This window comes from Marmota flaviventris, chromosome 3 (assembly GCF_047511675.1).
Source record: "Marmota flaviventris isolate mMarFla1 chromosome 3, mMarFla1.hap1, whole genome shotgun sequence".
NCBI lineage: Eukaryota > Metazoa > Chordata > Mammalia > Rodentia > Sciuridae > Marmota > Marmota flaviventris.
The window spans coordinates 146857769-146879886 of NC_092500.1; the positions used below are offsets into that span (position 1 = coordinate 146857769).

Here is a 22118-nt window from a genome sequence, read left to right on the forward strand (position 1 = left end):
TGTTGTAATTCCAAGCCTCTCCCATATCTATCACACATTTCTAACCATTCTCTTTTATATTTCTAAAAAATTGGAATGAAGGTGCTAAAATTACCTAGAAAAGAATGTCAGATAACAGTGTTCAACTGCCTAGGTCCCCAAATGACTCAGTGGAGAGAAACTGACAGCCTGTTTCTCAGTAAATGTTGGACTTACAATTATGAAAGAAAAGAATGGAATAACATATTTAGGTTCGTTTCTCTCCATATATATAAGCTTAATTTTCCCTGTTTTGTTTAAATTAATAGGCATATCAATAAGACTGTTTTTTCCTACTGTATAATATCACAAAGATGTTTATTGGGATTGGAAAAAATAGAATGGGAAAATAAAAATTGAATCAGAAAGTTTAGGAAATGGTCAGGTAAGTTCCATAAGCACCCATGCTGATAGAGATAGGAGGAAAATTAAGTCAAAAGATAAAATATGAAAGAAATATCACAATAAGTAGAAAAGAACACAGTAATGATAAAGAAGTGAAAATTGTTAAAATATGTCCATGAGTAGATGATAGCACTGGATTTTGGATATGAGTTTCAGCATTTTTCAAAATTTTAGCTTCTTGGTCAATAAGATCATTGTCTTTCTCTGAAAATTCTCTGTAGAAGATTGTGGCTTGGTTTAACTCTTGGCTGCTCACTCCTGAGCTCTGAGGAAGTTTGCCTTCTTTTGAACTATCTCATCTTTATTTTTGCCCCCCTGGGCAAGTGACAACTGGGGAAAGTTCTCTCTCTCCTCTTTAACTTATCTCTAGTGTTTTTTTTTTTTTTGTTTGTTTGTTTGTTTTTAAATAGACTGGATTCTTTTCTATAGCAGAATGAACTTCCTTCTATATTTCCTTCATAATGATGTCTGGAGTTATGTCATTCTTTATGTACTGAGAGAAAAATTTCTTACAAGCATCTGAACCTTCCATTAGGTACTGTGTTGTTATGGTTTGGGTTTGGAATCTCTCCCAAATATCATGTGTTGGAAGGAAAGTCCCCAGTGCAGCAAGGTTCAGAGGTGGTGCTTTAGGCAATTATTCGATCATGAAGGCTCTGATGTCACCAATGGATTCATTCATCCAATGGAGTAGTGGGAGTTAGGACCTAGTTAGAGGAAGTCCGTGACTCAGGGCAAGCCCTGAAAGAGTTCATCTTCTCCCTAGCCCCCTCCCCTCTCTCTGTGAGTCTGGGATTCCATGAACTGGAGTTTTTCCTCCACACCACCCTTCTGCCATGATATTTCTGCCTTGGAATCAATTGATCATGGACTGTATCTTCTGAAACCATGAACTCAAAAATATCATTCCTCCTCTAAGCTGTTATTATCACTTGTTTTGGTTACAGCAACCCAAAACTAACTAACATATGCATATAGTCTACAATTTCCTGAGCCATGATGCCCTTTCTAGTACTTCTGAACTTAAGTCTTTGCTTACAGAATTATAATCATGGAATCATGTGGTACTGGGAAAGACAGACAAGCTTCCATTCAAAGCTCCCTTCAGGGGCCTCAAAATTGCATTTCCAGTTGTAGTTCTGACAAAGACAGCATCAGAATAACAGGTGAAGGCATTCCATATTGTATTCATCCCTGGTCATCTCCATGCCACACCTATTGAAATTCCTGTGAACCAGCTGTAAGCCATTAAAAACTGAGGAAGCATAATTTGCTAGGCCAACTTCCATAATATATTTTGGTGTATTATGGGCATATGTTGTACAGGCTATCATATCCCCTCTATCCAGACACAAACAATCTCAAAAATGATTTCTTTCGGTTATTGGAGCTATCATTCGTTTTGGGAATGTTATACTTATTTTGTCCCAAGTGCTTCCTCACACAGTAATCGGGTTTACCATCTTACTGTCTTTCAGATTTCATGTGTTATCTCTTAAAAATAGACCTTATTCTTGAAAACTTAACAAGCAAGCCCTCTCCTGTGGAAGGAGACACTCATCTATGGCCTAACCCAGACCAGCAAAACCAGCAATGGGTGGAAAAGCAGACTTCTATGCTGTTAACATTACTGTTATTTAAACATTTTGCTCAGTGACACAGAGACACAAAGCCTTATTTACCTCCTTACACTTAAAAAAGATCAAACATTGTTATTACCATCTTCTAGCTTCTCCTCCAATTAGCCCAATGAACTGTTAATCTCTTTGGCCAGTTCATTCTACTATGCACTCAAATTGGATAATGGTGTCTTTTAAAATCAAGTCCCAACTCCTCTGTTTGGCTTTGAACCTCTTCATTGCAGGGTTTTATTTTGCTCTGAAAGCCTCTTTTTTGGTACCATCATCTGTTCCAGATTGTTCCATCTCTTTGTAGCCTCTTCCCTCCAACTGAGAGTTATACCCCAACCTTTGTTGTTTCTCATGTTCTTTCTAGAGAGAACTCAAAAAATTGGAAAGACCATACCTGGATGCCAGCCTTCCAGGATTAATCCAGGTTTTGCCTTTACTGGATATGTCATTTCATTTTCTATGCCTTAATTTTCTCATCTTCACAATGGGTATAATAATAGTAAATACCCACATGGGGATGACAATTCAATGAGAATATGTATATGTATGTGTGTGTGTGTGTGTGTGTGTGTGTATAAAATTTAGAACACTTCCTGCACAAATATTGTGTAATTATTCAATAAATATTTTATTTCTTCTCTATTCTTGCTTCATTCAACCCATCGAGGTCCATGTCTTCCTTTACACATGTTCTCTTATTTCTTTCAGGCCATTTGAAAGACACCATTGAGGATCCATTTTGCATACTATTGTGTGTAGACTAAACTTTCTCTATACTTGTGAAATTAATTCCTTTGGATAAGGGCTCCCTTTCATGGTTCCAGGGGTTCTGGAATACCCTTGTGCTTTCTCAGTTTGCATTATGTATTTGGCACAAAGCACGAAAGAGGGGAGATTCATTCCTAAGAAGGATGATACTTGTCTGTACAAGTGTAGGCAAGAGGACTAGCATAGTGCCACCCAGTGAATCTGGCTGCCTCAGTGAGCTGTCAGTAGCTGTGCCAAGCCTGTTGGTGGCTTCTGAGGTATGCTGAGAATTAGGAAGCAGCCCGAAAATGACACAACAGTGGTTCAAGAATGATATAAGCCTTCTCTGGAGCAACTCTTTTGATGAATCTTAGGTATCTAAGAATGCTCCATGAAACTACAACATCTTGATAAGAGTTCACTCTGCAAATTAGAAGAGCTTTATTGCCCTGTTGTTCCAAAGTCAAACAAAAGACTAGGATTTGGTTGAAGAATGGGGAGGAGGTGGTCTGGGGGAAGATCAAGGAAGAGTGACACATGGAAAAATTTGAATAAGGGTATAAAGGCTAAAGGTGTGGAAGTTAAATAGTCCTCTGAGGATGGGTTTGGGGAAGGCAGGAAAGTGGGGGTGGGGTTCACAAAAATAACATCAAAAAGTAAATGAGATTTGATAGTCAATGTCAACATGGTAATTTTAGTTTCTGCTACCTGTGCTGTGAATAATGCATAATATGGAAGTAATTTATTTTGGATGAGTTAAAATAGTGTCAAAATGAATACAGGTAGACAAATGTGTCCTATTTTTTAGGACAATTGAGTATATAAAAACATACTTATGGAAGTTGATCAACTTGGAAACCATTGTTTGTCTTATTAAAAGTATCTCAGGTTATATAAAATGGATTAGCTCCTGGGTGCTTTTACTTATCAGGGTTCCCAAAGCTTATTCAGAATAAAATTAATGTAATATTGCCATCAGAAACCATTATTATTAAAAATAAGTGACAATATATCTTAGCCTAAGAGTCATAGAAAATCTTCTTCACGTTAAACATGGTTTTATTGAGTTGTCACAATTGAGAATTGTATAATTCTATTATATATGCCTTTTCCTCCCAATATGGAAAGAAAACTCTTAGATGATAAAATAACATGGTGGCCAGAGGGAAGTATTTTAAATTTTCTGAGCCTCGTGTCTATAACCCGCAAGATTAGGTTGTTGGAACATGATCTGTTTACTCTTTTATGTTGAGAGAAGTAATAAAATGCTTGCGAAAGAACTTACCAGAATGTTGTGGTGGTGTGTCTTGCTCTTATATCCAATGAGAAAGTCATGGTATAAGAGACATTTTTGACTCCAGTAGAACACTTCATCTTGGAGCATGCTTTTTTCCCCCTTTATTAACTATCTGTAAATTAGTTTTATACATACAAACTAAGAGGGGCTTTATGAAGTTTATCAAGGTAATATTTATAAACTTCCCTGAAATCCCTAGCTGAAGACAAAATGTCATGTAATATTACTTGTCTAAAAATGAGACCTTTTGTGAGCCTTAATTATAATTTTAAATTCCCTTACATTAAGGAATGTGAATCAATCAAATATAATGAGCAGTGACTATTTGTATTTTATAAACTCCTTAGGGTCTCAAACTGAGTTTTTCTTTCTTTTTTAACTTTCACATCATATAGCTATTAAAATTGTTGTTGATGATGATGGTAGTATTTGTAGTAGTCCTGATACTAGAGTAGCAGTAGTAGTAGTAGTAGTAATAATAATAATAATAATAATAATAATAATAATATAATATTAGTGACAGCATATACCCCTCTCCTCTATGGCAATAATCAAGCAAGAGGGTGTCATTCATGGCTCACTGATTGGGTTCAGGGAACAGAATCTTGAAAAGGTAGCATAAGACTTGGGTATATTCAAATAAGCCAGGATCTAAAGCAGGAAGACAAAGGAGGAACTGAAAAGTCCCAACGTACTTAGGCAGAAATTAGAGTCTTAAGATAGGGACAGTGATTTTAATTATTTATTTATTTACCTATTATTTTCTGACAATTGAGGGTATAGTAGGCCTATTTCATGATCTTGCCCTTTAGATATAATTTCCAGAGGTGTGTGTTTTTCATCCTGGTTAATAGGGGTCTATTCTTGTCATTGATAGAATCACATTATTTATTTAAGATGCAGTGGTATCCAACTGGAAATAGTCACATGTCTTAGTATTTCTGAGGTATTTTCAGGGATGTTCTGGAACCATTAGAAATATAAATCATGTTCTATAGATTCATGTCTGAATATTCAGCATCTACTACAGGGCACAACACATATGCAGCAGGAAAATCACACAGAAAAGTAATGAGATCCTTTGTCACTTCCTGATCTTTTGTTGGTGGGATCAGGCCATGCAGGAAGAGATATTTTCTTTCTAACTCCTTTTTAGATTAATGTCTTCATTAAACTATCTTTTTGCATGGCTAATAATTTAAACCCATATTTAGGTTATATCGTAGAGTAGTCACATAATTTGCTGTTGAAATTGAGACACTTTTAAGAGTGCACAAGGGTGTTAACTGTCGATTGTGGCAAGGGCACAGGCTCCCTGTCCTGGGGCCAATTATCATGTATGGTATCTAAGAACTAATGAGGTGCCTTCAAATGGAGAAGGAGGCCAACCCTTTGGCTATTCTCCCTGATGCTTCATGAAAGTAGGTTTTACTTATGTTCCTAAAACATTCTTTCCAAATGGATTTTATAATAATTGAATCACACTTTAACTGCACTAAAGGATCTTGCTATTTAAAGGAATTATATGGTGATTCCTATTGCAAATTGGATAATGGAACCCCAAATTTATCTTTAATATCTTTCACAAGCATTGTTATACAGTCAAATTACTTAGCTTCTAGTACATTTATACAATAATGTCTAATAGCATGTATGTGTGTGTGTGTATGTGTGTGTGCGCGCTTATTTCCTGAAAAATGTTTGGAGTTGTCCTTTACCTCAAATCTTATATAAATCCCATCAGCAAATCCAGTTGGTTTTTCTTTTAACATCTATCCTGAATCTATTTATTATTACCCAAAATCAAGGAATCATGACCTCTCACCTTATCTGCTACTGTAAACTATAGATGTGCCCTACCAGCAGATTATTATTTTAAACACAGATCAGTTGACAATGCAACTGGAAACCATCTAATGTCTTCCTATCACATATAGAGTAAAATAAAATGTTTTACCCTTTTCTGCAAGAATTGCCCTGTCCTGACCCCAGCCCCATTTCTCTTAAGACATACCTCCTGTCTATCCACTATTGTCACTCTGGATTTCTTGCTGTTACCGAAGCACACCTGGCATGCCTCTATCTTCACACAGTGGCCCTTGGTGTTTCCCCATATATTTTGCATGGGTAACATCTTTGACTTCATTCATCTCTCTGGTCTAATATCTGCTCTTCAGAGATACTGCTGCAGATCACTCTTGTCTAAAAGTTAAATCGGTTACTCTTTTGTTTTATTTTTCTTCATAGCACTTATTACTTTGGAGGTTTTATTGTATGTGTTTTCTATTTTCCTAAATAGTATTTGAAGCATCCAAATAAGTGCTGGCATATAGAAGACATCCAATTCATATTAGTTACTTGAATATATTAAGAGATAATTACATATAAGATTATCCATGTTAGGACAAATCTCAGGTTGGAATTCTAAAACAATATCAAGCATTAAAATATAGGTTTCTCCTGAAATTTATCCAAAAGAACTAGAATCACCATCATATAATGATACATGCATATGAAAGTTTATAATAGCACAGTTCACAAGAGTCAAGTTATGAAGCCAGTGTAGGTGCCCATCAACAGACAAATGGATAAAGAAAATGTGGCATATGTATCCAATGGAATTTTTCTCAGCCATAAAGAAGAATGAAAGTATTTCACTTGCTGGTAAATGGATGAAACTGGAGTATAACATGCTCAATGAAATAAGCCAGACTCAGAAAATCAAGGGTCAAATGTTTTCTGTTGTGCAGAATACAGAGTTGGAGGCGGGTGGAGAGAAGGAAAGAAGGATGAAAGGAAAAACGGTATCTCAAGAAAATAGAAGGGACACCATTAAAGAAGAGGGAGGAGATCAAGAGGAAAGGAAGGGGGAAGGGTGTGGGGGAAGTACTAGGGAATGATGGCCACCAAATCATGCTATGTTCATATAAAAATATGCCATGATGAATTCCATATTATTTATATATATATATATATATATATATATATATATATATATATATATATATATATATATATATATATTTGATCACCACAACAACAACTACTCAACTACTACTACTACTACTAATAATAATAATAGAAGGATGATCAGAAGAGTAGAGCAAGTAGATTGAGTGAGGTAGTAAGGAGGGAAAGGGAAGATCCTGGGGAAGGAGACTGAGCAAATACAGATATGGCATAATGAATCTCACTACTGTGTATAATTATCAAGCACCAATAACATATAAATATAAAACAATCTCTTTTAATCATTTATTCTTTAAATGGCAAGAAGAGGAAGAATAAATAAGAGTAGCAGGCCAGTGGACACTGAAGACTTGAAGGCAAGAAAGGAGAGCTGTGCTATTGTACTATTGGAACTTAAGGCTTGAAGGAAATGCATCGAATGCAATTGTTCTTTTTCAAGAGTGGAAATTCCCTGCTACTCTACTCTGCTTAAAAGATGGGCTTTTCACCATACCCTGTAGATCACCAGATTAGTTCTTTGTTGGCTAATATAGAAGGCAGGCAAGGCCTTCCTTGTGTGAGAGCCTTCCTTGAAAGATTCCCCACCTCTGGTTCCCTGTAGATGGACGTTGGGAAATATGAGCAGCAGCAGCAGCAGCCGCAGCACTCCAGCTGATCTCAATTGCCCTGAAGTTGCCCAGGGAGCAAGCCTGATCTCTAAGTGGTGAAGGCCCAACCATTTAGTGCTTTATAGACCATGGACTATTGCACTCAGAAGCAAATAGGCAGGCGGTACTGACTGTGGAGCACGGATGGAATGTGCTCCCTGCAGCTCCATCCACACAGTAGCCAAACAACCCCACATTCTACCCTGTCTGTAGCTTCTGGATATCTTCCAAGGGAGAGCTGCTTAACCCAAACGGGATGAATTTGTACAAAGCCAGGCATCGCTTTCTAAGTTGGAAGCATACTTAGTTCAGGGCCAGTCTTCTGATGGGAATCGTTTAGAAATACCATTTAGGAATTATTTTTTATCATGATGACTTCTTGCAAGAGAAGTTATAAATAATGCTGTAAAGTTTCCAAAAAGATTCTGACAAGTTTGTTTTTTGAAAAGTCAGAAATTCTGCTGCTAATATCTGAACAGAACTTTTTAAAAAAACTTTACAGTTTTTACATAAGAACCCAGGTGAAGTGTTCTTTTTAAGTTTCACAAGTATATCATAATTTACTAATAAATTTGCTATTTATATAATTTACCCATATCATTTATTTTTATTATTCTATGTGAATGTATAGTCATATACTTGTGATGTGGTAGTATTTGAGTTTGACTCTATCTATGCTTTAAAACTGGATCATTTTCCCTTTAAGCTTGGAAAAGATAAAAAAGTATGCCCTTAATAAATGTACAGAAGTATCTGTTATTTCCAGATAGTTAGATACCACTTTTTCCATGTTTGGAAAAAGTGGTATCTAACTATAACAATAGTATCTTCTCCTTGTCTTTTAAGTTAGTAAGTTACTTCTGCATGTATTATTATACTTGATCCTCACAGAAGCCTTGGAATTCTTCCATTTGCAGAGGAGGAATTGGAGACTCAGAGAGTTTAAGTAATTAGGCCACAAGTATCAAAATAAGATAGGGCTGGGACTGGGTTGCAGATCATCTGATGAATCTCTGTGTTCCATGTCACCGCCTTATCATTGTTCACTGTGGCCCCATCTGGTTTTCCTGGCTCTTTGGGTGAGGTACATTCAAGTTGCCTAGATTGGAGCTTTGATCTTATAGCTCATTTAAAAAATGACTTCACATTCCAATATCAGCACAAAGGAGTTAAATTGTCCAAAGGTATATAACACCATCTTTTTAAAATCTCCAAGATATCAAGAATATTGTCTAAATATCAAAGTGCACGTATCTGAAATTTTTAATGTTATAAGGCCATAGCAATAAGATCATTCTCAGCATAGTTTTATACAGATTAAGGGAAGTGCTAATTCAACAATTATTTAGATAGCTCAAGTGAGTGGCATTCTTATTCTGCATATGATTCCTGGATATATCAATAAAATGTCTTTTCCTGAATTATCTAGAAGAAGTAATTTAAGAGTGATACTCAGGTACTTGTCATCCACAAGTCAGTAGCAACATGTAGCTATTGAGCACAGGCAATGTGGCTAGTCTGAACTGAGATGTGCCATGAATGTAAAATGCATACCATGTCTTAAAGACTTCATATAAGACAACACAAAATATCTCAATAATGATTTTTATATTTATTACATATCACAATATTTTAGATATTTAATTAATATTTAGTAAAATCAATTCATCTTTTCTGAATTTTTAAGTGCAGCTACTAGAAAATATAAAATTATGCATATGATCATAGTATGAATATTTTTACAAGACAAGGTTGCTGTAGAGATTATCAGAGATATCCAAGATGTGGTTTATGTCCTTGCTGGAGGTTGATTCAAGGTTTATGTATGTGAATCAGTGACCAGTGCCAGGCTATATCTGTTTAAGTGACAAGTGATTGGTGAGATAAAACAGTATCTCTGAAAAAGATCAAAGAAGGGGGAAGTCAATGAGAAACCCTATGATTACAGAAATGGAAATGACTTATAAGAAAGAATATTTCCTGATTTTTGTTCTAAATCAAATGTTGGCAAGTAAAATATGCAACATTGTAGGAAGCTATATGACATAGGCTTTTTATTCCTTAAGAGAAAGAATGTTCACCAGTTCGTTAGTTACAACTGAAGATCTCTCTGCTATTTCTCTCTTCTGAATCCAATTTACTCCTTTATGTCTACAAAACCACCCAATCTAAAACAGTTTTGCAAATCATTACGGTCTCTCCATGCTATATGGCTCATTGCTCTATGCATTTGTCAAAATTTCTGCAAGTGCAAAGAAAACCCAAGGACACAAAAAAATTAACACGTGTAAATTAATCACTGATTCTGGTTTTGGTTATGAAATTGATAAGAGAAATACATCCATTTCTAAACTTAAATTAAAAAAGAGAGACCCAGAAGTCGTGTAACTGATAATCTGGCTTGTTTCAATGAGAACATGTGCAGAAACCATATGTCAAAGAGACTACCAGAAACGTAATTCATAAGAACTGATTTGTTTTTAAATTTGGAATCAAAATGGTAGAATGAAAGCTTTGTTTTACTCTACTGTGGGAGAGTTGTCTCATTTATATGAAACACCAAAATAACGAAGTTGTTTCTGGGTTATTGGCCTCTTAATCTTGTATATTAATTCAGGTAATGCACCACTACCACTATCTTCTATTTAATTATTTTATGTATGTACCATTAAGCTCCATTTTCACTACTTTTGCAGTGTAAAGAAAAGGACAAACCCAGAGTATTTGGGCAGCACCATCACCTCATTTACAATCCTCAGAAGACCCTTTCCTTGGTGGAGAATACAAATGACAGTCCTTGACATTCTTTAAAAGCAGTTTTTACTTCTTTAATTAGGAGTTTCAGGCAGGCCCCTCTGCTTGAACCCTAACATTTCTAGATACTTCTGCCTCACAGCTGACTCTTCCTAAGTTTGTGTTGAATACATTCTTGATTTGCAAGAAAGCTTCTTTCAAGCCCTTTCATATTCTGTCATAATCCCTTGGTAATTACAAAGTCTCTCTCTGCAACAATAGGTAAATCCAGGAGGAATTCCGTAGCTATGCCACACAAAAAATTATACTTGGACATCTCAGCTGAATTTGCCTCCCAGGAGTCCCCAACTTAGAAAGCAGTCCTCTTAGAAATGCCAAAACAGAGCTCAGAGGTTGTAATGAAAATAACTTTGTGGCTGTGGAAAACAGTAGTTAAATAAAGTGGGGCAAACCAACTTTCAATGAAATAACTCATTTAATAGTGCATAAATTCTAACTACACAGGCTTACTATTGGGATAGCAGATTCCAGACTCCTTACGCCACAAATAACGAGTTCTCACTCTAACAGGTTTGACACCATGGGGAGCTTGTACTTCTTTTTTCTACCTTTGTTTGCCTGCAATTATTTGCATGCTTTTATTTCTTTTTTCTTCAGCTTTTCTTTGAGTCACTGACATAAAAGCCATATTAGAAGTTCATTAGAGTCCCAAACTCAAAAAAACTAAAATAGTAGTCTAATTACTCTGGCTATTTTCGATTTATCTTGTTACCAACCATTAGTTATTGGTCAGAATTATTGGTTTATGTTAGAGTTTTATAAAATTTGCATCTCTTGTTTTCTTTTACTACAAATCATAATAAAATTTTCCCAGTGCTTTGGTACCTGAACGTTTTGAATAAAAAAAAATTATGTATTCCCTCACCAAAATAATGCAAATATCTATATATAGTTTGTTCTAATGGAAATTTCCTATATTTAGCTCAAGGATCAATGATTGAGATCTAACATATAGGTATGAAAAACGTTTGTCTTTTGCTCTCTATATTAATACAAATTTAAAGCAGTTCATTCATATAAAAAGGAATAATCCAAATCAAGTAGAAAACTAAGAAGTTCTCTTAAAAAAAATCTTCAAAGATAGACTGAATTTTTGAGGACCTGATTAATCCTCTCCTCTGCCCTATCTTGCTCAGCTGGTACCTATTTATTGAGCATCATACATAATACCACCCACATCTTGCTTTCTAACAGCAGTAGAACTTTCATGTCAATGCTGTTTCTAAGCAATTAGAAACACCTACAGAAAAATAACAAAATCATTACTTCTGTTCATTTTATTTTTATGACCAAATCCAATGTCTTGTGCATGCTAGACAAGTGCTCTGCCAGTGAGCTATATCCTCAACCCCAAATCATACTCCTTAAAGAATAGCAGATTAGTAGTTAGGAATAAATATTTTTGAGGGGTGCCTAAAATGTTTTGCTTCTGCTTTAGTGTAAGACGATGTAAACACTGGGATTTTCAGACTGCTAACACAATGCGACATAAGTCAGTGTGTTCCTCTTACAGTCTCAAGAATATTTAACAGGTAAGAGGCATGTCAATAATCCTAATAATAATATCGAGCAACATGAACGAACCCATGTATGGTCAAGGAACCAGGCCTTGTTTGGTCCTTTGGATCATCAGATATTCTAAGATGCCATGGGGGATTTTTAAGGGACCACAAAATAAACTACAGGATGGATACTTCAAGTTCTAGGCCAACTGCTCAAAAATTTACTGAGACACTAGGTTTTAAGATTAAGGATTAACTAAAGGATATCCTCTATGTGGAGGAAGAGTAAGAACAGGCCAAGGGGATCTCTTTAGACACTTGTGTTTACTTTCACCAATTAAGAGGTTGTGACAAAAATGACGTAGTCCTGAATTTCAAGAAAGCACAGAGCCCAAGAGAGCTAAATGTAATAGTTAAACTTTGAGTAGGATAATATAAGTAGAAAAGAGAAACAATTTACTATGAGTGTGTGTGTTTGTGTGTGTGTGTGTGTGTGTATCCCAATGGTTTTTCAATAACCATTCAAGAGAGGAAAATGTACAAAAAAAAAAAAATGTTTTCCATTGGCAAATACTTGTTAAATCTCCTAAAGCAAGTTTTTGCTTTACCCCCTGCTTTCAGAGTGCTCAGTTCAATCCTATAAATTGGTTGAGGTAAGGAAAAAAAAATTGGTTCCTTAGGTCCTTGTAAACATTTCACTTTTATTTTTAAGGAAAAAAAAGATTATTTTTCAAAAACTGCAGGTGTGAAGAAACTAACATTGAAAGTCTCCTGTGAACTGTTTTATACCTTACCCTATCAGAGTACCTGTGGACTAAAACAAATTGGATGAGAAACACAGACCTGGAAGCTTCAGATACTCAAAAGCTTATTACAGCTGAAAATGAGTAAAATATTATAGCACCAGGCCCATTAGAATGGAAAACAGATCTACCTTGTACCTAAATCTAAAAGTAACTCCATTATAGCTTCCAGAAGCTAGCAACCTTAGTTTCTAACCTCCTACAGGGGCTCCCATTTAACCCACACTTTGAAATACAGTCCCAGTTTTAATTTTAATTACCAGCTAGAGAATAATGCTAGTCTTCACTAGAAAAATATCCTTAAAATAAATACAGAGTGATGTTTATTTTATTCAATATTTTCGTTCATAGGTAAGTATCACACTCTCCCCAAATCCTATTGAATTTCAGTCTAGACATTCAACATTGCTCCTACACTTAAATCTCCCCCAAACTGGTACTGAGAAATACTTTCAGCTTACCAGGAGTACAAAACACACATTCAGTGCAAGCTTTTATGGAAAAGTCACCAGTACTTTTTTTTTTTTCCAGATTATCTAAAGAGAAAAGTAATCGAAATCTATATGCATATATGGATTTGGGTATCTGGGACAGGCTAGGCTCCCAGCTGAGATACAACCTTAGGATTCTTTTTCTAGCTCCTATAAAGAGGTAATCTTTGACTCCACAAGGAGAATTTCTAGGTCTCAGGAAGAAATGTGTACCTTTGACAAATTTCTCACACACATTTTCACAAGTACACACACACAGAGAGACCTGCACACACAAACATACTTTTCCTGCCCAATAAGCAAATTAATGATGGTTAAAAGAGATCAAATGACTTGCTGCTTAGATTTGCTCATCTTTGTGGTCGATACTTTAAAGAAAAGGAAAGTAATAAAGACCCAAACTCAAGATTAAAACTTGAAAAGGAAGCCAAAGTTAGTGGATCCCTAACTTTCCCCTTGCCTTTTGATGTTTATAAAAATCTTCCTTCTGTCTAGCTTACTGGTTATCATGGAATTCAAGATTGTTATTGTCTACAATAAGCACATTGTGATAGCAAAGTAACACTGATTCCTTCAGTCTCCTTTATAAAGCTTATTTTCCAGTAATTCAGTTTTTTAATTTATTTTTTATTGCATTTATTTTCTGGGTTTTTTTTAGAGGTTTGAAATCATTTTAAAGAATGAACATAAATCCAGTCCTTGTACTAAGTAGAATAGTAAAAAGAACTTTCCTGTTTGTCACATGCTATATCCTCTGTGTTACTAAGGATCAATGAATTTTAGAATTTGGAATCAATTCCAAATATTTCATGTTGAGATGAGGAGGCTTAAGGAACTAAATGATATTCTCAAAGTTATTGGCAGAACTGAGAACACCATCAAGATTTTTGAATCCCCACTTAATGGTTCTTCTGCTATATTATATATTCATTTATGGTAACATTTCAAATAAGTACAGTACATTTTTTTATCATTGGGCTATTTGTTGATACAAGTGCATTTCCATCAAATATTCTACCTTTGTGCCAAAATATATATAATGTGCCCTCTGTAAGAGTTTTTCCTGATGCAAGCAAAACAATTTCTCTTATACATATGAGAGTGATCAAAGGAAATAGACCCATTAACATTACTGAAAAGCAAAAGGATTACAATCTTATAACCACTACGCATGATTCTTTATCATGCTTGCTTAGCATTAAACCTCACAAACTTGCTTAGCATTAAACCTCACACATTATTGGCAAAGCCTTAAGGGTAAGACACCAGAGACGACTCTAAAACTTTATGTTGTATAATATAGCTTCAAAGGGTAATAGAAATCTCTTAAACATTTGGTTATTTACCCCACTATACACAAGAAGTCATTTGTATGATATTTTCCTCTTATTCACAAAATTTTGCTTAGCATTTACTTGTGTCATGTGCCAGATTTACTCCTAGAAAACGGGAAGAAGGGTGGCTGGGAGAGCAAAGAGAGCTATCTTACTGATAGGGATCCCAAAGGAATGGCTCATCTCAGGAGAACGAGAAAGTGTTAAAGGTCACAGCCAGAGTCGTGTGTTTCAGCAAAGTAAAGCTTCAACTAGAATTCAGAGATTGTGTCAGGAGCCAAGGGGCTGAATACCAATGGACAACTGACTTAAAACAGAGACTGGAAGGACAGCTGCACAAATCCTTAAGACAAATGAACATGAACGTGTGTGAATCATTTTCAAGTTTCTGAAGCAGGTTGATGGGGCATTTCATTCATTTAAAGCTCTGGGTGGACCACTAAGCAAATAGTTATGGGTAAGTGTTATGGTTTGTTCCCAACAGTTCCTGATAATGCAGGAATAGTCAGATGTGAGATGATCAGATTATGAGAGCTATAACCTAACCAGTGCATCCTACTTTGAAAGGAGTGGTTGGTAACTGTAGGAAGACAGGGTGTGGCTGGAATAGGAAAGTGCCTGGGAAGGGTTGTATCCTAGAAGGGGTCTTCTTGCAGTCTCCCCATCTCTGCTTCATGATCCTGCCACAAGATGACACACATCCTACACTGGCCCCTTCAGCCATGATGTCCTGTCTCACCTGAGGTCCAGAGCAATATTCAGTCATCTATGAATTGAGACCTCTGAGACTGTGAACCCCAAATAACTTTTCCTCTTCTAAATTTTTCTTGTTAGGTATTTTGGTCACAGTGATGCAAAATCCGATTAAAACAGTAAGAAAAGGGTTTCTGTTTGGTGATGGAAGGAGGATCATGTGGGAAGACAACCCACAAATAATTGTGATAGGTGGAGGCTGTATATATCATAATATGGCTGAACAGAAAAGGAATAAAAAAATTGTGACAATGAATTTTTATTAATTTCCTAGTGCTTCTGGAACAAATTTGGAAGCTTAAAATACACACTAAGTCCAGAAGTCAGAACTACGTCTCACTGGGCTAAAATCAAGGTGTTGATAAGGCTACATTACTTCTAGAGACTCCAGGGTACAGTTAATGTCCATGCTTTCTCTAGCTCCTAGATGGTGCCTGCATTTCAGGTCATGATTTCCCTTCTCCTTCAAAGTCAACAGTGGCAAGTTGCATCTTTTTCCCATAACCTCATTTTGCATCTGACCTGTTTGCCTCCATTTTTTACTTTTAGGGACACTTGATTATACTTGGCCCCAGCAGATAATGCCGGTTAATTTTCCCATCTTGTTATCCTTAATTGAATCACATCCTTCCCTTTTGCCACCAAGGAGCCATCTTCCCAGGTTCCAGGGCCATCTTAGTGGAGGAGGTGGCATTATTTTGCTTATTGCAGAGTCAGGAAATTAAAGTTCTCTGAGAAGGTTTCACATGAGATGATGATGGATCATGCATGATTAACAGGAGATTTCCATACAGGGAGTGTATATATTGGGGAATGGAATAGAAGGGTTGGGACAGACTCCCGACAAAGAGTCTCCTACAGAACAGAAGTCTTTTATCCATTGCTTCCTTGGTAAATATACAGACCGCCGTACATATAAGCAAACTGGTCTTACATTCCTAGTCATTGTACTCATTACCAACATCTGCTACTCTCCTGGAGATTTTTACAGATTAATATCATATTTCTGTGCCTAGCCAAATACTAAGGTTAAAGTAGTCCATCTATTCAAAAGGTTCCTTCTTTTCTCTCTCTTTAAAAATGAATGCTACTGTTTTCTCTTGTTTAGACTTCAAACAATCTTTTCATTATTCACAAGGATTGAATACTCTAATAATTAGAAGTGGTGCTGAAATACAATCTGTCTCCTTCTTAGGATTTCCATCATCTGGTGCTGCTCACTTGCACACACTATTTGCAAAGTAATCATCTCCTTCACTGGCATATTTTGAATTCTAAGGCTTCAATCAGTCCATGATCAAGGTAGGAGCATATTGGATTCAATCTATCTTTTTTCATTTTTCACTCATGGGTCAACATTTTCCAATCTAGGTGAGGGGTAAGTTAAAGATGAATAAAAAAGAAAACAGAATTAACAAGGAGAATGAGGAGAAAGACTAAATGAGCTCATGATCTCTAGCTTGCCTCATCAGAGTGTCAGTAAGGACATGCCTGGCCACTCTCATCCACCAACAGCAAGGACATATGTGTAGGAGTGCTCTGAAACAGGTGGGATTGGGAGAGGGTAACCATGCTGTCTTCATTTTATAACTCAAAACCAGTAGGCAATCATACTCCAGAGCAAAACTGACTTAAGAAACTTAGATGATTCCAGGTTAGGTTGGATCAATTTTTCCAGGAATATTCATTAGATGTCTGAACCTTCGAGTTACACAGAGATCTCTTGTCACTTAGGGATCTGGGATCAAGCTAGATAATTGCAATATCCCCTTGAGATAATTAATCTTTTGTAGTAGACTTAAACCTGTCTATTCGTAAAGATCCCTCAGGTATGCACAAGCTATAAATTTAACTAATCATCAAAGATAATATAACCAACCTCAAGTGAGGTGTGAAGAAACATTTAAGTTGGGGTTGGGCTTGAATTCTTCCTCCTAAATATTAATTTACATGGACTACTGTTTTATTTTTTGGTAATAAAATAATTTACTTGATATACTTGATATATGAATATTTTTAATGTTGCCTTTTGTAAGAATATTTCTGTTTCTTTTGTGTGTTGTCCCCCGAATATGTCCCTACACTCTTGTGCTATTTCTTTGGATCCTTCCTCAGTGACCTAGCCTAATTTCCAAGGATAGTTGCATTCCCACTTGCTTTTCAGATTTCTTATTGCCCTGATTTTTGCAAAGTTTGTATTTTTCTATTGTTTTAGTCTTTTCTATGCATTGGGAATTTTGGCTAGAGCAGAAGTTTTCCTTGAAAAGCAAGGATGCCATGAGAACTTATTTAACAAACTATCCAGAAAAGATTGTAAATTATATTCTATGATTGTTTACATCTCAACATACATGGGAGTGTCCAGAGATGTTTATATATGAATGTCCAATATTTTAATAATTATCTAGGTTAATCCTAGGCATTTAAGCAACAACCAATATTTTAATAATGCCTGTCAAGCCCTGTGATACAGCTAGAGATGCAAGTTTGATATATATATATATGAGTTTGAGATATATATATATATATATATATATATATATATATATATATGATGAGAGATTTAAAAATGAGTAAGTTGTGGGTCATATCATAAAGGAATAAGTCCAGAAAGGGCACAGATATGCAAATAGTCATAATGCAATGTGATAAGTGCTCTTACAAATGTATGAACTAACTCCTTTGGGAGCATAGATAAAGGAGTAATTAATTCAGGCAGAAGAAGTTCAGGGAAATTTCAGAGAAGAGGTCACATTTCAATGGGGCCTTGAAAGAAAACTTCTCAAGGGACTTCAGGTGTTTGGAAAGATGGAATGGAAAGAGGGAAAACATACAACAGGTAGAAGGATCAGCATGAACAGGGACTTATGAAGGTTCAAATCTTGTTCCTGGCACATGATAGGCTCAAAGAAGTGTTTCTGAATGAATGTGCAATTTGAATACATGTTTGAAGAACTACTTACAATCAGTATTTTCTCATGTCTCAAAATATGACTACCAAGGTATAAGAAGAGAGCATAATTATTGCTGATTGCATACTACTTACAGGAGTAAGTAGTAAGTAAGCTTGAGTTCTTCTGCCATGGTTACCAGGATGTTAATGGAGACAGAGGTCCACTCACATATTCTCATTCTTTCTTAGTTGTTGAGAAGTCATGAGGAGGACCATGCAAAGGAATCACAACCTTGGCATTCCTTAACTTAGTGCCTGTACTAAGACTGTCTGCACTAATAGCCAGCTGAAGTACAATAAGTTTAATACTAGAATTAAAGCCAGATGGTTAATAACTAGCTCAAGACAAGGGGTGGGTGGCATGTTTCAGGGAGTCAAAATGACCAATAAGAATTTCCCTGAGAAAGGGAGGCTGCAAAATGGTCATGGTGGCTGAACTGCAGAGAATAAGGGAGCACCAAGTCATAGGATATCCAGAAAAAGAGGCAGAAGCCTTGTAGAGAGTTGAAGACACAGATCAATGAGAAAATTTAAAGTGGTTCAAATAGTGGTTCAACGTAAGAGGGTTTGTGCTTTAAAATAATCAATGTGCCTCATGAAGGCCTATGGATTGGGAAATATTTGTGGGGTTTGGTAATTCCATGAATACTGAAAAGGAGACTATGATGCTGGTTCAAGAGACAGGGGAGGGTAGATTGGAGCAGGTGATGGAAGTGAAATTAAAGAGAAATTGGCAGATTTGAGAGAGATTTAGGAGGTAAATGTAATTTGTAAATATAATTTAAACAGGATTGAAGATTTTGTTTGTTTGTTTGTTCATTTTTAACACTTGTCTGTGTCCTCTATTTGCAATTAACTCCTTGGTGTCATAGGAGTGAGACCACTAAGGGTTTATACCATGCTGGCTCTTCCTTCTGTCTCAGAGATAGGAAAGACTCCTACGAGTCTTGAAGAAATTCAAAAAAAGAACACAAACAAGATAATTCTCAATCTTTACAACACAAATCCTCTCTAAAAGCTGTTTATTTAAGCAGATTCAAGTTCAAAAATGTTTAAGGCTTTATTATCTATTTCCTTTTCAAAAATTTAATTACTAGTTCAGCGTACATTTAATTTATGATTAATGTAACATTTGAACACCTAAAAATTACTAACAGTAGAGCTGTAATTTTATAGGACTATCAAACATCTAGAGAAGGCATTCTTTAAAGGATTATATTTTTTTAACTCACAGTTCTGTCAATTTTTAGAAATATGTTTTGAGTTACTCATTTCATTGTTTTGGGAAATTATTCTAACTTGAAATCTTGAAAACATATGACATAATAAGGGGATAACAATTATTGGAATATTTTCAGCTTTGAAATGTGCAAAAGATATATGTATAAATCTTTGTATACTCCTATATCTCTAAAGCTGTATTTCACTGATAGATATTTTTATTTAGTAAATACCATATAGCATCTTAGACTACAATCAAATTGCTGGGGCTACTTCTGTTGGTGTCTGTAATGTTCATTCTAATTTGCCCTGTTCTTGTAGGGAAGAAATCCAAAACCTTAAGGGAAAAGAAAACATACAAATGCTATTAGAGTACACATTTTTGAGCAGCAGGAAGTCAGTAATAAGCATCAGAGATTGATCAGAATTGTGTTCTATATATAAACAATTGCCATCAGGTGTGCCCTGGTACGAGGTCATCCAAGCACCCTAGCAGTAATTTGAGCAATTTAGAATCTCAGGCAGCCTAGAGAGGGAATAAATTATTGAGGAGTTTAACTTCCAGTGTAAAATGTATCTTTATGGTGAATTTCTCAAAGAAACAGATTTTGTCCTTTCATATTAAATTAGATGTTTGTTGCATCAAAAATTTTTATATAATTTTGTACACACACGTAAATAAGTTGTACCATTTGTTTTGCAAAAGTAGGAGACATAATAAAAATGCAGAATAGATACACATTTATATTTGCTGGGTTTCTGGCGGGGGAGCAATCCATAAAAGGGACAAAAAAAAATGGAAAGGACTTTATTATTGAAGAAATGTTTAGTTTTACTCAAACTTTCCCATTATTTTTCACATTCTGAAATCAAACTAGAGGGAATAAACAGAAAGTGTTTTACTGACTAAAAACATAGTTATGAAATTCTTATTTCTGGACAGGTACTCTAACTAATACTGACTCCATTGTTGAAAAGAGTTAAGAATTCATTTTAGAACGTAGACTCTCAACAGATTATATCTTTATTCACTTGGAATCTTCCAGAATTAAAGGAAACATTCTTCAAACCAGAAAATCTATGACAGGGCTTGCTGTTCCTTGCCATACACGTTCCTTTCTTTTCTTTTACTTTAGATCTCTAGAGTTGAAAATGTGGCCCCATAACAAAATTGTGGCTGCTGGTATGTGACTGAATGGATGCACGCATTCCTAAAACATAATTGGCCTGCCCTGCATTGTCTTATTCCCACTGTCTGGGAGGCAGATTTCTTGTGTGGAACTTCAACAACCATTTTGAGACAAAATCCACCTATTCCTTTTGGCCCTGGTTTTTCCATGACAAATTAATGAACTTTTCTTTCTCCTATTTTGTTTAAATCACTTTATCTGGGATCCACTTGTTCTGTACCCTTATATCTTTGTATCCTCATTCAGCTAGCACTTCTTGATGTTTCCTGAATTCAAAAAATCTCCCTCTTAATTTGGATTAGAAAGTAAGTTTGGCTAGAAAATTTTCACTTCTATGGGAATTAATTTTAAAGTACCTACATGAATTGTTAAATTTGTTACACATTTTTGAGTGTCATAGACTCAAATGCAGATGAACTTTCATAGTTTTAAAACTGAAATGCTCTCACACTAGATGAAGTTTTAGGGGAAATAAAAATGCTATGAGTATATATGTGGTTCCTTTGTGTGTCTGAAATTGAGCCTTACAAGAGGGTGTTTTTGACATTTAGTCTGCCAGCATGACATTGGACAGTTATGAAACCACAAATCATCTCCAAGGGCTCTTCTGGTTACTGAAAGTTGCAATTAATCAGAGAAGGAACAAGGTTGAGCAAGAAGAGATGTGATTATCATCCCAAAATAAATATAGACAATTTTTCACATTTGAAAAATGCTGCGACAAGGTTGTCATTTTGGGAAATCAAATTGTGATCTAGAAAACTCATTGCCTCTATTTGCTTTGAAGATTTGAAACTCTGTGAGGGCAGGGACCATGTCTATCACATTTGTCTCTGTATTCCCAGTGTTTAACACAGGGCTTCGGTCAAAGGGACTTAGAAAGGTTTGGCGAATGACTGGGTGAACAACACATTTTAATGCATTATTTCCTATTGGATTCATTCTATCTCTCTTTGTTTGACAAATTGCCATTATAAGAAAATAGGAAAGTACAGAGCTAACCCAGAATATTTTTGTGCTTACAAAATGATGCTTAACTTGATTGAAAGAATGAGTAGAAAGGGAAATGGAAAGAAGACTATTCGCAGAGGCAAGTGCACACAAAAAAACCTGCCAGGGGTAGAACATAGGCTAGCAATGATTATACTAGTTGACTCAAGGATGATACAGGCTCAATAATTAAATGAAGAGATAATCTAATGATCCTGCAATTTCACTTTTATGTAGAGACAAAAGTTGAAACAGTCATTCACAAAGTGAATACAGGGACATGCGATTTCATAGATACATTATTCACAATAGTCAAAATGTAGTGACAACTGAAATGTCCATTAGGGAAGAA

At 35.6% G+C, this 22118-nt stretch overlaps 1 pseudogene; it reads right to left on the reverse strand.

Moving 5' to 3' along the window:
* Nucleotides 1-660: 660 nt before the first annotated feature.
* On the reverse strand, nt 661-7787 carry LOC139705111 (large ribosomal subunit protein uL18-like; annotated as a pseudogene).
* Between the last annotated feature and the right edge of the window lie 14331 nt (nt 7788-22118).